Genomic DNA, 20,678 nt, shown 5'->3' on the forward strand with positions numbered 1-20,678 from the left:
CTGAGTCACGAGCAGCCTTCGCCTCAAGGACGGCCTGCTTCTCCTCATCGCAAGGCGTCGAGGCTGGGCCAGCGCCGCCCGAATCAAAGGGTCGGAGCGAACCCATCCGAAAGCCAGCTCCAAGCGCCCGGCCACCAAGCGAGGGTCGGCACCAAGAAGATCCTCCCGCAGTCGGTCCAGCTCAGCGACAGCACGATCCAGAACGGCAGAAGGAGTCGGAGAGACAGCAGCCGGTGGAGTAGGAGGAGAAGGCGTCTGCGCGGCCACAGCATCCTGAGGCGGAATCTGCTGCGCCCCAAGGGCTGTAGTGGCGGCGGTAGGCAAGGACACCTCGGGAGTCACTTGGACCGTGGGGGCCGAGCTCACCCCAGCCGGCTCGGCCAGGCCTCGCGAGGATGACCGGGCAGGAGAAGCCCGTGCATCGTGGTCACCCACCTTCGCGGGCAGAGGCGCCGCCACGGATGGAACCTCAGGAGCTCCCCTCAACTTCTTTGCTGCAGGCGTCAGCCTGTCCAAGAGATGCGGACGTCAAGCCTCAGAAGCAGAATGAGAAGTAAAGACAAGAATCAAACACTTACAGGTCGTCGCCAGTGAGCTCGAGTGGCCTCCGGCCAAATTTGAAGCCTGAAAGCCGGCTGGAAGGGTCAACCTCGGGAAGCTTGGAAGCAGAAGGTGCGGTCCGCCCCGGGGCCGGGGCAGGCCCGCGGGAGATCAGCCCGGTCCTGTCCTTCTTCGGGATCAGGGGCAAGCTCCCGCCGTCCTGCTCGTCGTCATCCTCATCGTCATCCTCGTTGTCATCGCTCAAAGAGAGGCGGAGAACATGGGACCTGCAACGGGGGAGGGGAGCTCTCGACTCTCCGTTAGTCACCTCGGAGTCAGGCCCTCTTTCCCGCTCCCCTCCTTCCTCCTCTTCGCTAGAGTCGTCGGAGGGCACGTCCACCGGTTCCTCGGGAGTTTCCATGGGCACGAGCCCATCCCCGTTGAAGGCGGGCATGGACTCCGCTACCTGCTCCCTGTCGTCGCGGAGGAACAAGGGCGTAGGAGCACGCTCCAACCTCGCAACATCGCCCCCGACCAGAGATTGGAGGACCGCAGCCAGATCTCCGTCGGCCAAGGCCGCGGGGCTCGGATGGGGCCTCCACATCGGGAGTGAGTACAACCGAAGCGGAGCCAGCTGGTACTCTAGGAATTCCCTCAGCAGTGACGCGCCGGTCAGCTTCGCCACCGCCATGTTGGCCGGCCTCAGATCCGCGTCCATCTTCTCCAACAACAACTTCGCGTGGGGGTCCGCGAGCTCCGCTCGACCCCAATCACTGGAGCTCGTGGGCTGCTCCGTGGGCAAGATCAGCCGAGGGTGAATGCGCCCAGCATCCACCAAGACCCACTTGCTTCTGAAGCCCTCAATCCTTTTCCCGGGGTTTGAGATGGCAATGGCGCCGCCGTACGCGATGAAGCTCACGCATGCGCAAGCAGGACCACGAGAAGTCTGGAGGTAGAAGAAGTGGCGCAGCAAGGCCACTGAGGGCCGCACCCCTACGTGAGCCTCGCAGTAATAGGCGAAGATTTCCAGGAGAAGGACGGAGTTGGGGTGGAGATGCAGAGCCTGTAGCTTGTAATGGCGGAGGACAGAGAAGAAGAACTCGGAGAAGGGAGGCACCAGGCTGGCAGCAATGGCACTTACGAAGAACGGATAGAAGGTGCTCCCTTGACCCTCAGGGGTGGCGGAGCCGGCCTTGAACACCTTCGCCCAGTCGATGCCCCACGCCGCCGCCATCCGGCGCAACCGGGCAAGGCTCGCCTCCGACACGTTCGGCGAGTCCAGGGCGGGCGAGTACCAAGCTACGGCCGGAGACTGACGAGGCGCCATGGCTTCCTAGGTCACGCGGTCGGAGTAGATCTGGAAACTTTGGAGGAAGCAAGGAGAGGCGCAAGAAAGGGGATCTGAGCAGCAACCCGAGAAAGCGAAAAGCAAAGCCTAGACAGATGCCGCTCCTTTATCAACCAGCACGGTTGCTAAGGCGCTCACGTCCAATCAACCGCCACGCGGCGCCCAAGGCCGCAGGCTATTAGGGCCCGCGGCGCTTCGCCCTCGGCCTTCTGCCTCCCTGAACGGCCAAGTCCGGGCGCGCCTTGGGCCCGGGGGCTACTGTCGGCGTTCTGGGAACGGGGGTCCCCAGACTTGCCTGCCTGCGGCCTGCGGCGTGGCTCAAAGGGGGGCGCAGCATGGCCCATCTTCACCAACACAAACCCAAGACCCTCGCGAGGGGCCAAGCCTCGCGGGGCGGACGACGCGGAGCTTCCTCAGGCACGGCCTCATTAGGCTGGCTCGCGAGGAGGCGGAGAGATCAAGGCGGGGTACCTCACGAGGTGCCCGTGACGCAAGCCATGACGACCAAAGGCGCCAGGCGGGTGCCAGCCCGCGCAGTGTCCTCCTTTCCTCTTTGGTGCAAAGGGAGCGAGCGCAGCCGTGGAGTACCGAGGCCTCAGGCAAAGGTTGCCATTTCGGTGCAACAAGACCAAGACCAGGAGGACTGCAAGACGGAGGTCATTGTGGAGCCCAAGACGGCGTCACCACCAGAGCTTTGTGCGGGCGAAGACTACTTTTGTCAGGATAGCTAGTACTAGCTGTCCCCCTTCAAATTAGCCCGCCATTGTTGGCTCCCTTCCCGCTCGATATTTGGGAAGAGGACCAGGGCCTCTATAAATAGGACCGGCCACCCACAGAGTAGGGGGACGACAAGAAGAGATCTGGTAGTACCCAAGCAAGAGAAAGCAAGCAAGCAGAGAGAGAGAGAGATAGAGTGAAGGGTGACTGAGCTCCTCCCAGCAGTTCATCGCCCCAGCCTAGAGCAGACCGAGGCTGTTCTTCCTTGTATTGTTCATCATCATCAGCCCAAGAGGCAATCCACCACACCACACACTTGAGTAGGGTATTACACCACAATGGTGGCCCGAACCAGTATAAATCTTGTGTCATTTGTGTTGTTCTTTCCATCGCTTAGATCTTAGCAAGGAGGAGGGGTGCAGGTAGGTAGGAAGCGAAATCTCCGCGCGCACCCCAGTGTTCGAACCTCAAGGGTCTGCCGGAACCCGAAATCCGACAAATATGACTTAAGTTTTGGCCAAGCTAGGTTGTCTGGCTCTTGTATTTATGCCCTATGTTCTCGTTAATTCGGCTAGGGCATAAGGGGAGCACCTCTGCGATTGTTACCGCCGGGTCAGCCAGACGTGTACGTCAGACTGGGTGAAGCCGAAAGCTAGCGTTCTTAAGGGAATATTCAGTCGGTGAACAAAAGATGACTTTTATTTATTATCCATATCTACCCCTAGATGCCTTTTCTGCGCTTCTTATCGCAGTCCGGACATGCACTTTAGGGCATGCTTACCCAGGGAAAGGAACCCTTAACGGAACTATTCTCCCTGGAAGATGTTTCTTACTACCCATGTAATATAACATAACTAATTGGGCACTTGTCTGACAAAACACTAATGACCCCTACGCCTGGTCTCCACGCATACCCCGGTTCTTACATAACCGAGAGGGTATTCGGATACACTCTGGACCGTCGGGTCCCGAGGTTGAAGCGAAAAGGTCCGCCACGACAAATGATCTACAATCTGGCTAGAAGGCATTATACATGTCACTTTAAATTACATAGTCAATTTGACTGGTTGAATTGCTCTTCAATACCATCCAATAGGCTGTCCAGTCTACAGTCCTGTTGGGAATACTTTGCGGCCAATTCTACTTGGCTGTACACTAAGCTCACAGGGATCTCCTTCCCATCGGGCCCCACAGGTCCGACTTCGGCCATGTGGATCGGGTCAGCCTTCGTGTACCGTGTCTTCACCATTGCCCAGGCTTCCCTGGCGCCCTGATGGCAGGCCGATATCTTCCATAATCGGAAGCGCCGCCGCGCTCCCTTGAACTTTTCGGCAAGCTCTCCAAGGCATTCGGGTATGGAGACGGATGGCCACAAGGCCCGGGCGACGCCTTGCATCACCTGTTGAACCGGGCATTTCCTCGGCAGGACGACCTGTTAGCATACCTACAGACATAGCTCTGTCAGCCAGCTTCCTCGCCGAACACTTTTTCAAAGTTTGTTCAAGCACTTACTAAATATGCCGCGTCGAAGCCGCCGATTCTCCTTAACAGAGTCTGACAGTTGGGAACTAACATCTTTTAGTTCCACGCTCAGCTTGGTGTTGGCATCTAGGAGATCATTCTTCTCCTGCCTCACCCTTGTAAGCACGCTCTCACCAGTCTTCAGCTGGCGTAGGAGTTGTTGCTTATCCGGATTTATTCCAGCGTCAACTGCAATTTTATCATCAGATCTGCATATACGCCGCATTCTATATGATACTTATCATTCGAAGGATATATTACCAGAGGGGGTCTCTTTGGGCTCCCCTGCTACGGCCAGTGCGGCCTGAAGTTGGGCTTTGCACTCTTCCAGCTCCTGGGACAGTTGAGTATTCTTTTCTGTAAGAACCTGCATAACAAATGATCCTTAAATCAGTTATTCTAACCGTTTCAAGTCTCAGTGGCTACTGATATATATAATCACCAAATTTTCTCACCTGTATGTCTTTTACATACTGCTCCGTGGCTCTTGCTAGACCATTTTGAGCGGCACGAAGGTACGCATCTCCCGAGTCGAAGGCATCCAATGCCTCTTGGGAGAAACAAGCGTCACGAAGAATAGTCCGGTGACGCCTGTGGTTCATGGCACTTTCCACCTCGGAATTGGTGGCGGACAGTTTATCCGCATCCTTTGTCGGAGGAGCGCCCGATGCACGCCTCGCATTCGTTCCCGCCTCCGAATCAAGCCTTGGAGCCTGGCTGGTGGAGGCGCGATTGGTAGCCTCTCCGGGTATAGTCCGGCGAGCGCTCTTTTTCTTGAAAAGAAGGCATGGGCATTAGTATGCCCCGAGAATAATGTCTTGCAATAAAGACGGCACGCCGTACCACTGCGCCGGTGTCTCAATCCGGACTACGGGTCTTTTCAGCCTGCCTGGCCTTGTGGCCCCTTGTTGGCCAGTCACCGCAGGCTCGGCCTTCCGCCTCGAGGACCTCCCTGCAAAACATGGCTGTGATACGGCAATCAAAAACACGCAAGGACGGATCCCTTTTCGAAGTACTGGGACTTCGGTCTCAGTCACCTGTGAGGCTGGAAGTAGCCCAGGGTAATCAGCCGTAATGGCCACCAAAGCGTTGTCATTACTCAATTGGTAAAATACCCCATCGATCAGCTCCACAGATATGTCCGGATCCTCCTGGGAGGCCGGGTCAAGGGACCGTCTAGGGTCCTCGGGTTGTGGAGGGGGGTTGTTTATCTCCCTTACAGCCTGGCGCAGCTCCTGTGTTGAAATCGCTCGACTAAATACTTAACTACGGGAATACAAAATGGATGGGCGAGAAAAAGTCTCCGCTTACCCAGCTCGGAGGATTTTACATAGAAAATCCGCCCTGTGGGTTGACACGAATGAATTCCTCCTCTTCTCCCTTGTACAAAGTGGATAAGATCTTTATTAGATCAGCAACCGATCCCGACCCTTTACGGCCGTGGCGGGTGGCGTCACCCTCCCGTTGAAATCCCACACGGGGTGGCCTCTATATTGAAGCGGCTGCACCCACGCATAATACATATGGCCATGACCTCGATCATGGTCAATCCGGATCGAGCTAAAAAACTTATCCGGCTCATCAGGTAAAGAACGTCCCTGCCATCTTCCTCCAGGGAGCTCCATGGACGCCAGCTCCGGCGCTTCTTCAAAGGGGCGTTGTCGAACATAGGAAGGCCGATTCTAATAGGATCTGGGAGGGGGACATCTTCTATATAAAACCATTCTGAAGGCCAGTCTTCGGACGTCTTCTTTGGGGTTCCGGACAGTTATCCGATCCCGGCAATACGCCACACTTCGGCTCCGCCCACTTGATATATTGACCCCTTCTGAGAACGGGGCACAAGGCAGAACAGCTTCTTCCATAGAGCGAAATGAGCCTCACAGCCCAAAAACAACTCGCAAAGGGCTATGAATCCCGCGATATGCAGCATGTAGGCAGGCGTAAGGTTGTGCAACTGGAGGCCGTAGAACTCCAGGAGCACCCGGAGGAACAGATGAATTGGAAATCCGAGCCCTCTTACCAAATAGGGGACAAGGCATACCCGCTCTCCCTTGGAGGGATTGGGACGGCTCTCCTCTTGTTCTCCTCCATTATAGGTGGCGAGCCCGGCTCGAACCGGGACCATGTACACTGGGGGAAGAAATCCCTTGGTCTGAAGCATCACTAATCTGCTGTGCGGGACGGAACATCTCTCCCAATCTCCAGGCTTGGGGCTAGGGGAGCGAGAGGAGGAGCTGCGTCGACCAGCCATGATGGAATGGATCTCTGTCGAATGCGCTCCGATGAAGGCTCACCAAGGGAGGATGGTGTGATTTGGATCTGAATCCTCGTCTTTTTAATAGGCAGCTCATTCACACAGCTAGGGGGGTAAATGTAAAAACACCCTGGCTCTTCACATTCGCTTGACATGTGGAAAGTGGCCATTATTGGGCGTGGAAGCCAAGGAGGGCAACATTCACAAGACGCCGGACACTATTTTGATAGGTACACAGAATTTGGGGAGGAACCCGCCTTGCAATGCCGAAGACAATACTGCAAGCCGGACTGATCGTCATTGAAGCCTGGTTCGGGGGCTACTGAGGGGGTCCTGGATTAGGGGGTCTCCGGACAGCTGGACTGTTAGACTATGAAGATACAAGATTGAAGACTTCGTCTCGTGTCCGGATGGGACTCTACTTGGCGTGGAAGGCAAGCTAGGTAATACGAATATGGATATCTCCTCCTTTGTAACCGACCTTGTGTAACCCTTACCCTCTCCGGTGTCTATATAAACCGAAGGGTTTTAGTCCGTAGGACAACAACCACAACATACAATCATACCATAGGCTAGCTTCTAGGGTTTAGCCACCTCGATCTCGTGGTAGATCCACTCTTGTACTACCCATATCATCAATATTAATCAAGCAGGACGTAGGGTTTTATCTCCATCAAGAGGGCCTGAACCTGGGTAAAACATCGTGTCCCCTGCCTCCTGTTACCATCCAGCCTAGACGCACAGTTCGGGACCCCTTACCCAAGATCCGCCGGTTTTGACACCGACAGGTACCACGGGCATTTCCCGTGTCGGGATTTTACAGGAGGTGGGAGTTTTCGTGCGCGTTGTAATTTCGGAATAGCAAGGCGCGGGTTGAGATGGAGGGAGTTGTTGGAGCACAAGGAGCCAAAGATATATCTTAAATATTTCAGGCTAACAAGGCACGGGTTGAAGAGGCGGGAGTTTCGCAGCACGATAGACATAGATGCTAGCTTGAATTTTCGGCATAACAAAGCGCGGCTTGAAATTTCGCAAGAACAAGCTTAACGTGTACCCCAAAAAAAGACAATTTGCACCTCAACACACACAACACACACAAAAACACCATTTAGACTAGAGTAAGGTACACGTGCATTGCACGCATGAGATTTGGCAACCAAATTATGAATACATACCACATTATAGCATGCAAGCTTTGAGTCATATATGCATGATGTAGATGTTCGTTTAATTCTTATAGTTCATTTCATTCAAAATCATCTAGTTTTTATAAGAAAGCTAATCTATTTTAAGACATAAAGTAAAAACATTTGGCAAATCATGTAGAAAAACATTTGGGCAATTCTGATACGGAAGATTCTAGAACAAATAAGAAGTGCTTATGTTTTGATGTTTGTGCATAATGCTTAAGTTCAACCATGGTGTCTTCTAGATTATACATGTGGCGAAATCTGGTGGAATCTAGATGATATCCAACGGCCAGTAGTGCTCAAATTTGCCATCTTTGGACCATCGGATTCGCCTCATCCAACGACCATGTTTCAAAGTTAAAGTTACCCGCACACAATATAAAAATATTTATAATATAGTATATATAGGGGTATAGATATAGATATGTGATGTGAAAGCCGCCCATCATCTCTAATTAGAATAGTGTGTCCATGCACGGATGCGATGTGGCCAAATGATGTCTGCCATCGGTATCTCAAATTCAAATCAGTCTGACCTTGTTCAATGTGTATACATTAAAACATGCTCGTTTCCAAGCCACACCGTGCAGATCTCCGTTATATTCATGCATGCATGGGTTTCAAACATCAGGATCTCTTATTCAAATATTTGAATTCAACTTTACATGGATTATGACCTCACCTATTCTTTTACACCCACACAGTAGTCTTCTCTTTATAATTGTACCACTAACTTTCTCTCGTGCATGCATGCACACACACTACCAGTCGGCATTATCCATCACACGCATGCAATCTTTTTCTTCAGGTCGGTCTCCCATGATGGCACACACCCACACACATCCCCCTCTCAATCATATCGGGCATTCTTTATCTCTCACGCGTGCATGCGCAACGATCGATGTTCCTCTATGTATGTGTATATAGCTAGGTCTTTCATAGTTTTCCACACAAACTGATCAATCGATATATCCAGTGAGGTCTCACCCTCTTTCCCACGTCCACATCGATCAATCTATACCTCTCTATATAGGATTAACATATATAGCTAATACACCCACATTAATTATATATCCAACACCCCCCTCTCATCATCCATGCCTTCCGCTTCATCTCGCAGACGCGTGCACAATGGCGAAGACAGGGGGAGTAAGGGCCCTGCCCCCCTCCCCCCTAACATCACTATATATCAAGGCTAATATGAATGTGATCATTAGAAAATTGCTGCTAAAAATGGTTTATGTTCATGAATTGACCCTCCTCATAAAGGATTAGCAATACTTGGCCCCCTAGCTCATTTATTTTTCATGGCTCCACCACTGTGCGCAACAGCGCACGTGTTCGCCCCCTCTCTCTAAATATCAGTCTCGCACATGTGCATTCCTTCATAGTCTCCCTCCACTCGGCCCCTCGCACCATCTTCTAGCCCCCCACCGGATTTTGCCACATGTACAATCTAGTAGAATACATGGTTGAACTTAAGCATAATGCACAAACATCAAAACAACAGTGGTTCTCTTTTGTTCTAGAATCTTCCATATCATAACTGCCCAAACTTTTTTTCTAGTTGAATTGCCATTATTTGTTTTTACTTTATGCTTTACAACACACAATTCCATGAATCATAAAATAGATTAAGGGCTTCTTTGATTCAAAGGATTCTCAAAGGAATTTTGAAGGATTCTAATCATTAGGAATTTTTCCTATCTTGGTTGTTTGATTCGTTGGATTTTAAACCATAGGAATTTTTCCATATGATTCATTTGCACTAGATTTCATAGGAAACATCCCATCCACTCAAACCTCTTTGAAAGAATTCTGCGTTTTTTCTATGCACAATCAAACACTCGTACAATCCTGTAGGATTCAAGACGACATTCCGCTACAATCCCATGTTTTTCCTATTCCCGCGTTCTTAGCTTTTTTATAAAATAATTGATTTTGAATGAGATGAACTATAAGAATTAAACGGAGGGCTACAGGCATATATGACTCAGAGCTTAAATGCTATAGTGTGATATTTATTCATAATTTGGTTGCAAAATCTGATGCGTGCAATGCATGTGTACCTTACTAGTACTTCGAGTATGTGCAAAACACGTAAATTAGAATACCAATGGCACACTACACAGTGTCTCTCTTACAGTTCATGAAGCCATGTGGCACATGTGGAGGCTTTGTCGCGACCTCCTTGCGTGGATTGATCACAGTGACATGCTGCTGGTTCCAGAAGAATGTACTCGTCCTCCCTGAGCCATACTGGCGGTACATGCACGAAGCGAAGATATGCACGCACGCCACACACGCACTCATTCCCTCGCACGCACACGCGGGTACACGGGCGGACGCAATTTTGTACCAAGATCCACCCCATGTGATAATTTGACGCGTGCAAAGTCGTTCACTTCATTGATGGTCAATTAGTACAGCGCATGCAAATTGAGTGGACGTGAGGGCGGAAGAAAGACGTTATTACTCCACTGCGCGCATGCCTGTAGTTAAATCGTGGGTTGCTAGTAGTACTTCCATTGGTCTCCTTCGTATTTTTTGCCAATTTTTGACAGTAACATAATATTTACGCATTTAAGCAGTGTAGTACTTGAAAATTATGTTTCGCTAAACTCATCGGGAGCCGTTTCGGGCCTCGAAACCAAAACCATCAATTAATCTTTACCTTGTTCCCATCACATTCGAAAGCCTGCTCACACCTACTAGTACGTACCAAACCTGAACATGTTCCCACTATGCATGTATTAGTACTAGTGCTAGTACTTATGTTGTAAAAAGGGGAACTACCTAACCAAAAATTACTCTACATTTCCTCCTCATAAGTGCTTCTTCTTTGTCCGTCGTTGCCATGGCCGGTGAGCAGAGCACTAGGTCGAGAACTACTCGTAACAAGGGAGCGGCAACCAAGGCTGCAGAAAAAAAAGAGAGGGCTCGCCGCCACGCAGAGGCCTCGAAAGATCATACACGGGCAGGCGATGGCTCCCAGGAGCGCCCTTGCCACGGAGGCGAACATGCCGAGCCGGCGGAGCTGGAGTCGTTATCCCTCGACGACATGCCCGATCATCTCAATAAGCAACTCAATAAGCAAAAGGAGTTCATCCAAGGCTTGATGGAGTTGCTGTAGGAGAGCCTCGACGACATGTCCGCTAAGCTCAATCAGCAGGGGGAGTTGACCGCCGGCTTGGTGATGCTGCTGAAGAAGAGCATTGCCTCGGAGAAGAAGGCGACCGACGAAATCCTGCGACTTCAGGAGGACAAGGCGAAGCTCTGCCACGAGATCGACCTGTTGAAGGAGAAGAACGCCGGCTCGAAGAAGCTGCATGAGAATAGTAGTTCCTCGATGAAGATGCTGCAGGACCTCGTCATGGAACAGAAGGAGGAGTTGGCGAAGCTCCGCATCGAGCACCCGGCTGCTTTCAAGGTACGTAATGCGGCCGTGGAACAGATGATGAAGGCTTGCGTCGAGAAATCTCGTGTCATGGACAGAATGAAGAAGATGGCGCAGGAGACGCGCAAGGAGATGGAGATCGTGGAGGCGATGAAGAAGCAGTTACGACTCCGCGGCGAATTAGATCATTTGGGGTGATAATCTTCCTTCTTTTCCTCATGTGTTTCATCTTTTGCCTCCGGTGTTTCGCTGCACGTGTCATGTTCTCTGCGATGTATGAATAGAACAATGGTTTTCTTTAGGGAATGAATAGAACAATGCTAACAATGGACTGCCGTGTTTCGTGCTCCTCCGTCGCAGTACTACTCGAGTGGAAAACTTGAGTATATTGCACGGTTCTTTGCTCCTCCTCGATCAGGTTGTCGGTGCATTTATACGAGCAGTCAAATCACAAGGCCCTGCCTTCCAGCAAAAATGAGCCATCAAATCACAAAGGCCCTCATCTCTTGTGAAACCGACGAAGCTAGACTGCCCCGCCCTCTAGCCTTTTAAAAAATGTATACTTTTGTACAAAAGTAGTATCGATGGATTGCGCCATGGAGCAAAACTTGAAATTAAAAAAAGGTGGTACATATAGAGAGCTCTCGTCGCCAAATTATGCATAGTACTATTAAAAAGGCTAGTCACAATAATGGTGTCCAGCACAACCCACCCCTCAAATAAAACTAAGAGGGTGCTTGGATACATTTTAGTCCCATGAGTAAAAGTAGTGGGACTAAAACATGCTAGCCTCACCCATGCTTGGATCCAAATACTAAAAAGGCTAAAATCAAGTTAATGAGCATTTATTATCCTCCAAACCCTCCAATCCAGAAGTCGCCTGTGTTAAAGGAGAGGAGTTAAATGAGTAGAGAGAGGACTAATCCACATTTTAGTAGGGGTACCCCTGACTAAAAAAATTTAGTCTCAATACTAGTTTTAGCCCCTCTTTAGTCAGGGGTGCTTGGAACTTTAGCCTATTAAAGAGACTATTTTTAGTTAGACTAAAATAAGTCCCTTGGATCCAAGTACCCTCTAAGCAACCTGGAATTCTTTGAAAAAACTAAGCACCCTGAAATTCTTTGACAACTAAACTGCTGGCTATATGATGTTGGCAATATATATTGTACATATATAATGTGAAGAAACGAGTGGTAGTACTATTCCAACTAAAAGATGAAATGTAAGAAATAGTATTATGTACGTACTGAAGAGTTAAAGTAACGAGAAGAAACATAACATAGTTCTGCTGGGGGCTCAGCACAACACACCCCTCAAATTAAATTAAGCACACCCGAAATTAAACTTTGCAACTATTCCGGTAGACACTGCATTAGAACCACCATGAGCAACGACACTGCCACCTTACTCGGAGTCCTCGTCCATGTCCTTGACTTCGTCCTTGTCCCTCTTCCTCTTGGATGATACTTCTTTGCTTGAACCGCACACTTGGATGTTGCTCTTCATCCAACCCTTGGAGATATTGAAGCAAAGGTAGCCATCCATTGCAGCGTAGTGGATGTGGTCTATATCTAGTACATTCCGCTGCAATGCATGATGATGAAACGTGTATGGAGGTTTCTCCAGTTTACCGTATGAAGGATGAACCATAGCTCCTGCCAGGGTCAGCATTGAAGGCTGACGAGAGGACACCAGCCGATTCTTCTGGAGTTCAAAGGTGTTGCCTACAACGAGGCCTATCCGACGCAGGACTTCTTTGTCGTTACCAAAGTCTACGGTAACGAATTTGACTAGGTTGCTCTGGAGGAAGTCCATAAAATCCTGGCACTCAACGTCGGCATGGCATATGTGGTAGACCAAGCATAAGTCATGCACACAAACCTGGATCACGGCGGGCTTCTTCCTCTCTTCGTCCTTTCGATCCTTCTCTGGTCCCAGGACTGTGGTGTACTCAACATCTAGCCCAGCGACCCACTCATCATCTGAGTCTTCGAACATGCGTCTGAAGCGAGAAAGGCATCCTTTCATCGTCGCGAAAGAACGGGTGTAGATGACGCCGAACTCATCGTTGGTGATGGTTCTAACCTTGTACTCTCCACCGATCGTGGAGATTTGGGACACCATGGATTTGGGAGGAGGGTTAGGATTAGTGGAACTACCGTAATGTGAATGGATGGGACGACTAGGAGCGAACCGGCGTAGTATTGAAGGACGTGCGGGGATGAGTAGGAGCGATCTGCGAGCATGCGAACGGCAGGGTAGTGGCTTTCCATTCTCCCATGATCACGGGGCCCTACCTGTCCAGAAGTAACTCGCTGTCAAATCACACAGCCCTACGTTTGCAGCAGCCTACTCCCTCGTCTTCTCGCGTCTCTGTCGAACCGACTAGGCGGAACTGCCCCGCCGCCTACCGCGCAGGAAAAGCCCCGCCCTTGACTTTTAAATAGTATACAGTATACTAATTTTGTATCCATGGATTGCGCCCATGCCATGGAGCAAAGCGTCTAGAAACCGGCGGTACACATGTATGGAGTATATAGCATGCCCGTCGCGTTCGCGTCGCACCCCATACGGTCGGTCGGTCTGGCACGCTGCTCTCCGAATGGAACGCGTGTCATATTGCGTTTGCACACACATGTGGGATAGCAATTGAGAATCGACCATAGGAACACTCCCCGGCCACACAAGTCAGGTGACTTAATAGAAGAGGGAGACGAGCGATAGTACTAGAGAAGTGTTGTACTACGTTGGTGCCTGGACGATCCCTGCAAGACAAGGAACATCAGTTCGTCCATGCATGTGACCAGACTCCAACAGACATGCCTGGATTGGCTATCGTCTACATATCGTGCAGGCTGTGTTGTACATGGCTGTAGTTGTGGTGAGAAATCTAAAAAAAGGTTTCTCATCATCTCGCAAAATTAGGTGTCATGTGCTTCGGATCGTTGCGAGGGTTAAACAGCGACAACTAAGTTGGGCTAGTCATTGGGGGCACATGCATGAACAGTGACTACTCGGCTGCCATCTAGGTCAAGCCGGCTATGTTGATTAGGACATCTATCGAAGGACCCCTTTTCCACGAGTTTATCTTTAATTTGAGCTTTGTTCCTCCTCTAGTTTGTCCGTCGGAATTCATGTTGTCTCCTTTGGGCAGTGAGGTTATGATTTCTTGTCATGTGGCATTTTTTCGTGTTATATGTTATAATCCGGCGCTTGAGATCAAAATGACGACAACTGCGCCTCCGGGCCACGTGCATGAAGACTTCTCGACAGTCATTAACGAGGTCAAGCCAGCTCCGGTGGACAAAAGAAAACTAGTACCACTCCACTATATAGGCACTAGCCTCCGCGCTTTCTTGCTAGTGTTGCTCTCTTCACATTGTCTCGGCCTCTCCAGATCTAAACACAACAGCAGTGGCCACACACTCTCTCTCTCTCTACTCACCGATGGTCACAGATCCAGCTGGATCCTCTTCGCCGGGGAAGGTGAGAAGGTGCAATGTTCATGCGGTCGTCCTCGGCGACGGCTCTTACCCAATGCTGGGCGCGTCCCGATCAGCCTGCCTTGCCGTTCTCTCCCAAGCACCGCTGGCGAGGGAGGGCCTCCGACCCCTTCTTCCCTGCTGCCGTAGTGTGGGCAGATCTGGCCTCCCGCCGTCCACCTAGCGACATCCCGGCGACCATCAGGTATAACTTCCTTCGAAACTGGCCTTGCTCTACTTCCTGAGCTCCTGACGTCGCTGCATTTGTATCTCTTTTACTATTTCTCAGGCCCCCTCGTAGATAGGATCGATCGGCTATTCGAAAACCACCTAATTTTTTTACGTTTAAGAGGTAAAACTAGTTCATGCACTCGAATCTAGTACTACTTGGTTCAAACAAGGAAGAAAGGGGGTGGAGGTGGGGGAGGATTTGTTACCTGAATCTAGGACTTGGTCGAAAGAGGAAATAATGGGGGCGAAAAGTAGCAGAGACTGGCTATCCAACTGGTCTCTAGGTCTAATAGGGAAATAAAGGGAAACATTGTACAAAGTCAATATAAACCCGATCTATTGGTTGAAAAAGGAAAGAAAGTGGGGACTGGGGGACAAGTCAATAGAGTAAGTCCAGCACTAGATTTTCTAGCCTCACACAGTATAAGGTGGCTATACCGAACAAAAATGGGACAATGTAGCAGTCGCACTGTTAAAAGTAAGGACATGTTAAACCAATGTTGTTTTCAATGTAATGCCTCTAGTAATATGAATCAATGGCACTTCTTTACAAGTCCTACTAAAATTTCCCATTAAGATAAGTTGGTTCTTTTCGTTAGAAATGCAACTGTCCTGGTCCGCCTACTCTCCCGTGCCCAAAGTAATGTCGTATTTAACGGTTCTCATAGTTAATCCCAATGCCCACACTAGTATCTAGCAATGCCAGTGCTTTAGAAATTGCTACTGTCCTTGTAGGATTGCCATTCAGATAAGGAACAAGCTTATTTTCATTTCATGCATGTTTCATCACTTGTTAGTCACCCTCCTTTCCACCTTTTTTGTGCAAACAGAGATATACGTTTCACGCTCGATCTTAGTTGAACTACACAAATGATATCCAAATTATAGTTGAGCATTCCAGGAGCTTCACAACCAACCTTGATGTTGCTCAATTTTATTGCAACTAATGAAGAAGAAGCTATGTGGGTTTCGTTTTATGATGGAAATGGAACCGGGGCTGGAGCCTTTTTCTTAAAAAAATTGAAGAAGAAGCTGCTAGCTCACGGGACATTGCTTCATTTTAGGTGAACTGCACCAAAAGGTCCCATGAATTGAATCATTCATGTTGGTGACTGAAAGAGCCAGCTTCAGCATCCTAGTCTAAGCAACCCCGGCCTCCATCCTTGCGAGGCATGGTACACCTCGTTTGCCACGTGCTCGACCCTAGTGTCATAGATAAAATGAAGTAATAATATAGTGAAAATAGAGCGAGTGTCATCTCTACGATTTCATTTCCAATGTAGATAAAGAAAGTGCTTCTCTTTGTTTATGTATGTTTCATCAACTAGTCCCATTGTTAATGTTTAAGCGTTTCTACAAACTGGGGTGCTTAATTTTTGTTGATATGTACAAAAATAGAGATTTGGATGTCTCAAGGCGCCTCCTTGTACTACCGCTGTACACTGATGTTCATCACCGGCAGAAGGTGTATCTGGGAGACTTGGGATGATGTCCAGTATGAGGCCTACCATGTGAAGCGTCGCAGGGCCCATCTCGCCCTCGCAGCATGGCATACTATGATACTATCGCAATATTTTCTTCTATTTATTTTGTGTGTTTCATCAACTAGTGCCACTATAATGTAATCACGCTTTTTTATTATCTGTGCAAACAGGGTTATTCAGCTGCATTTTGGTGGAACTGCACAAATGTACATATGGAACTGGCATATATGCAGAGTGCGAGGTGGTTTTGCAATGGAGAAGATCAGAAGAGGGAGAGGCGAGATGGTGGTTTTGGAATGGAGATGATGGAGAGGAGAGGAGGTGGTTTTGCAATGGAGAAGAGGGGGAGGAGCGTGCAGCAGCGATTTAGGATTGGACGAGAGGGCCGGCGCGCTGTGACTGGATCAAAATCAAAATCAATTTACCCTTCAATTAAGAAAGCGACCCCACATTAACTAGTCTCCCTTTTATTCTGGGTCATAATTGACCATGATTTTCACACATAAAATATATGTTATACGTTGCAAAATAAATATAATTTGAAAGTACATTCAGATACGAACCAAACGATACATTTTTTGGTGACATGCATTCACATTTTGCTTGTCAAATACAGTACGTGGTCAAACTTTGACCCAAAATAGGCAAAACAACAAAAAAATACTTCCAAGACCAGTGCCGCTCTTCCGCTCTTCTCCTCTTAAACCGCCGCCACTCCTCTCCTGTTCCAATCTAAATGCAGCGCCGCTCCTCTCCTCTTCCATTTCAAAACCACCGCCCCTCCTCTCCTGTTCTAGTCCAAAATCAGCGTCACTCCTCTCCCGTTCTAATCCAAAACCAGCGCTGCTCCTCTCCTCTTCCATTCAAAAACCACCGCCGGCGAGTGAAGGTGCTGTGGGGAAGTAGACTGATGGAGGAGTTCAACCGATACGTGAGGATCGCAGACGGCGACCCTGTGAAGCTAGCTAGGATGTTGGAGATACAGTCTTGGTTTGACAACAAGGACCAATTAGCGGCGACGGCGACATCCATGGCCAAATATCTGCAACAGAGCGAAAAGGCGGCGATACTCCCGGAGGGAGTCGCGCCGGGGTACATAGAGCTGCTCCTCTGGGCCATGGAGCAAATAGAATCACTGAATCCGATCGTGAGGGAGCGGTGGTGGGAGTATTGATCCCAGATGGAGCATCCACCAGAGATTGAAGGATCGAGCATCTACAGGGTGCCGTTTGTGAGGGTGTCCTGCCAGAGCGAGCCGGTGGAGTCTTCGTCGACCAAACCCAACTTCACGAGGAGAAAAGCAGTTGGCCCGACGACTCTTCCCCGCCATCGTCTCATGGGGCGGCTGTCTGCCACTGAGGAATAGGAGGGGGCTGCCCCCCCCCCCCCAGCCCAATAGTCGGGCAGGTTGTGAATTGTCAGGAGGAGCTTAGGGTTGTCAGTATTTGCAGGTTGTGAATTGTGTTTTGTGTTGTGTATTTTGAGAGTACTTTCAGATATGAATGCCTTTTGAATTTCAGATTTGCAGTATTGAGCATATGAAGTATTTTATGAATTCTAGAGATCTATTTTTAGCACTTAAAAATGTAGTTTCATAGGAGTATAAAAGTGCAGAAATTGTGATTCTCAGAGAAGAAACTGCAAGTTTCAGTTTCAGATAAGAAACTGCATGTTTAGTTTCAGATAAGAAACTATAACTTTCAGAGGCAGAGCATTTATATTAACACGGCCTTTTTAAACAGGGTTAACATCATGTTGGAAGTTTTATTCATGGTCGAAAATGGAACTACCAGCCGGTTAACATCACGCTGATCAACATTCATGCATAGCACATCTTCATATGATGCACAGTCAAAATTCCCACACAATGTCAAGTGTGCGAAACACAGAGAAAACAAGGGAAGAAGTTTTGGCATGTGTTGGACATGTTTTTGGGCTGCCCCGTCTAGGCTTTCATTTTTAACATGCGCAGCCCACGACCTCGGATGGGAGGTCCATAGGCCCGTTTGTATTTTCTTAGGGCCGTCATGTATCGACCGGTCTATGGACCTCCCATCCGAGGTTTTATTTTTGGCAGCCCAATTTATGTATTTTTTTGATGAAAACGCAGAGGTCTGTTCTATTTTTCTATATGAGAATAGGAACGCCAGGTCCAACTTATGTTTCCCTTCTAACTATATTATATATATTTAAATTATTTTATATGTTATTATATATTATTTTTATTGTCATCATATATTTAACAGATACTTACATATGTAAGAAAACAATATCCCACATCTTATAAACTTATAAAAATAATTTCTTAACAAATAAAATCCTGGATTGTTTTGGCACGAAAATCCTAGTGATTGTGTACAAAATCTTGGTAAGATTTAAGGGCGAATGTAATAATATCACTTATTATTTAAATATATTTATAACAAAATGCTCAGCCCCTTTTTATTTTTTGATAATATTGTTGGCCCAACTCAACATTATAATTAGAATCAGCCCAGAAAAATCGTGTATTTCGAGAAAGTGCAAATGGCCTGTAATTTTTTAGGAAATAAAATAAATGGGCTGCATCGACGCTACATTATTTGTTCACCCAGCCCAGCTAATGGCTGTAATTCAAAAAAAAAGATCAAATTGACTGTAAATTCTACCGCGCAAAAAAAGATAGGAAATTCTGAAAAAATGGGTTGAATACATGCCACATTTTTGGTGGCTGAAATGTGGGCCAATAGGTCGAAGCCAACGCAAGTCGTTGTCAATTTAGTCAACAAATGATTCTGACATGTTAGCCGTTGGATTTACATCCAACGACCGGCATCCATCTCAATCTCTCGTCTTCTTCCTCCAGCGCCACCGGGACCACCACCCGCCTCCTGCTGCTAGCAGCGCTGCTTAGCACACTTCGCTATGAAGCACTACTCCACCGTTGGCCAGGCCATCCCTCCACCACTCCACACCTCATGTTCTTCTCCACCGACTGCCGAACCACACCGCACTAGAACCAGTTAAACCTCGTACACCTCTCCGTTTGCGACTCTACTCCCGCGTCTTCCCATCTCCGGCTCGTTGCTGTTCGGGGCCTCGCCGTCGTCCACCACCTTGGATGCACTCGGCGCGACGTGGTTAACGTGGTCAACGAACGACACCATCGGAAGTAGACTGCGTGGAGAGGCTGACAACTGGGTCCACGGCCGCACACAAGGAAATGCCTCCTTAATACGTGCAAAATAATGATTCCTCCACCTGACATCTGGGACCCACCGGAAGGGCCTCTGTATTTCACGAAAATAACGTGCCCCTCGCTGACCTATCGGGCCCACCAGCCATCTTCGCACACAAGGAAGTGCCTCCTTATTATGCACAAAAAAAATGAATATTCCCCCTACCAGCTGGAACCCAGCATAGTGGGAGGCTGACTTGTGGGCCTACCAAGTTGACGGGGACGGAGGGCTTTGTCAACTTAGTCAATATGAACGATTCTAGCTCCTGTTACCGTACGATGTTCATCCAACGGCTGTAGTGCTTCTTCAACCTCTCATCTTCTTGCTCCAGCCGCACAAACCAGCGCAGGTCGTGCCGCATGGTCCTGCCTCCCGTGGCCGGCTGTGCTGCCGCGGAGGCCTCACCGCCCCTACTACTCCCATCGCTGGCCAGGCCATCCCTCTATTCACCCACACCCCCTGTTATTCTACGGCGACAGCAGCCTCACACCGCAGCCGAACCAGTGAACCCTCGTACTCCTCTTCGCGTGGGCATCCACTGCTGTGTCTTCCCCGGCTCCGAGTCGTCCCCTTCCTAGTCCTTGCCGTCGTCCACCGACGTGGTGATCTTGGCGCGGCGTGGCCAACGTGGTCAAGGAACGACTTCCATCGGACGTGGACTGTACGTGGAGAGGCTGACAGTTGGGTCCACGGCCGCAGCAAGGAAGTGCCTCCTTATTACGTGCAAGACATCTTTGTGTGAGAGGGGGTGTGCGTGTGGCTTCCCCCTTCCTCTCTCCCTCCATTTCCCCATTCATACTCCGTGGGCACCAAAACACCCTCTCCACCCTAACCTCTTCCGTCCGCCACCCCATCCAGCACCGTCCTCCTCCACCATGCCGGAGCTGATACCCCAATGTCGTAGTCCATTACAAGAGATCGACCTCTCTCAACCACGGCTACGGACCGGGATCCTTGCATCCCGTCCTCTCACTTCATCCCCGCCATCGTCCACCTTGCTGGCACCGCTCCGACGACCGTCTCGTCCACCGCGCTTCGCCGCCACCGTCTATCCTCGTAGATCTGCTTCCACGCCGCCGACAGCCATCGCTACTGCAGCACCGTCAAATTCTCAGCAGATGCATACATGGAGCCGCACCAGAGGCGATACTCTTTCGTATCAGCTCAACTTATTTATCGCAGCAAGAAAATAGATCGCCACTGCTTTACTCTGATTTCTTATCCATCACTTACTTGTTAGTTGAAAGCAAACATTGGTTGCGAAGTTGCCTTTGTCTGGTTTCCACCTTCAGA

This window comes from Triticum urartu, chromosome 2, assembly GCF_003073215.2.
Source record: "Triticum urartu cultivar G1812 chromosome 2, Tu2.1, whole genome shotgun sequence".
NCBI classification, from domain to species: Eukaryota; Viridiplantae; Streptophyta; class Magnoliopsida; order Poales; family Poaceae; genus Triticum; species Triticum urartu.